We start from the raw sequence: 1,584 nt of genomic DNA on the forward strand, positions 1-1,584 counted from the left end.
AATTAAAAAATTAAAAAGTGATTTTACTTTCATTTCAGTGGAATTTCAGAAAGCCCTGGTGATAAATGCCGCCATGTTTTACTTGACATCTGTAAATGTATTTGTACTTGTTTGTATTTATAAATGAGGAAATTATGCCTCTAAGAGGCTAAATAATTTGTCTAAGATTACGTATCTCTTAAATGACGGAAGCAGTGCTTGACCCAGGCCTGCCTGACTCCACGGCTCATGGTCTATTTCTATTCTGGTAAATGACACTCCAAAATAACTTAAACTTGGTTGTCCCTATAACCACATATTTTGCACATATCAAAATTTCACACCTCATATTTTAAGTAGGAAGATCTCAGTGGCTTTTAATTCTACTTAGCCTTATTTTGCATGTGCCAAAACTTCTGACCCATGGAACTAATCTAAACTACTACAAATACCATTAAACTTACTCACATAATTATCTCAAATTAAGCAAGAGAGGAGAGATAGTAAAATTCAATTAACCAGCAAAAGCTAGGAATTAAACAAAAAGCAGGAAGACAGAGAAAAATAATTGAGGGGAAATCCTCTGTGATCATAATGAATGTGTTCTTCCCAAAGACCTCTGGGCTCTCAGCCTTCTGGGCTCCTGGCCGGGCTGCAGGTCCTGACCCTGACCCTGACCCTGACCCCGCCCCCTCCCCTGCCGTTGGGTGGGGCCATGTGACTACTGCGGGAAGGTAGCGCCTCCTGAGTAGAAGTGGCGTGCAGAAGGACAGGATATTTTCTAACCCATGAGACCCTCTAGATCTCTTTTCCCTCTGCCACAGGGGCCACCAATCTTCAAGATGACAACTGCTGTCACTGCTATCCACCCGGGTCCTGGAGTGACAAAAATGATATACAGGCTACGCACGGTGCAGTGGATTTTCTCTTTTTCATTTAATTTTACACAGAGTGTGTTTTTAAAACCTCTGAGACCTTGTGTTGGTTAGTACTGTAGTATCATGCATAACCTGGCCTCTCCTAGCTGATACAGATGGAATCCAGAAGTGGGTGCTGCCTCACCCAGAAAACTCAAATATATGGCAAAGGCTTAGGAGCTGGTGAAAACGAGCAAGGAAACGGGTACAGGAGGCTAACAGGACAGCAGTGGTGACATTCTCGGTGAGACTGTCACCTATTTATCTCAGAAGATAGAGAACTCACAGCTCTAACAGGAAAATGGACTGGGAAAACAGTGCGTTGGTTGCTGTTGGCCGTATGTGACAAATAATTACATGAAAAGGATGAATTCAGAAAAGAACTTATTGGTTTATAATCAGGATTAAAGGAGTTCAGAAAGTCAGCGATTTGTGAGGCTGGAAGAAGCAGATGCTTAATAAAAACAGAGACGGTCTTGAGCTACAAATGGTAACTAGAATTCAGTCTTGAGGCAGGATCAAGCCAAAGATGTGCCTCTACAACCCTGATAAAACCTCCTGATGGATTAAGGCGGTGCCCAGGAAAACAGCTTTTCTAAAAGAGACACCGGGAGGTCCTCTCACCAAAGCAGTTTCTTTCTTTTTTTTTTTTTTTAAAGATTTTATTTATTTATTTGAGAGAGAGAAT

Source organism: Leptonychotes weddellii, chromosome 15 (genome assembly GCF_054177405.1).
Source record: "Leptonychotes weddellii isolate Sample4059 chromosome 15, ASM5417740v2, whole genome shotgun sequence".
NCBI classification, from domain to species: domain Eukaryota; kingdom Metazoa; phylum Chordata; class Mammalia; order Carnivora; family Phocidae; genus Leptonychotes; species Leptonychotes weddellii.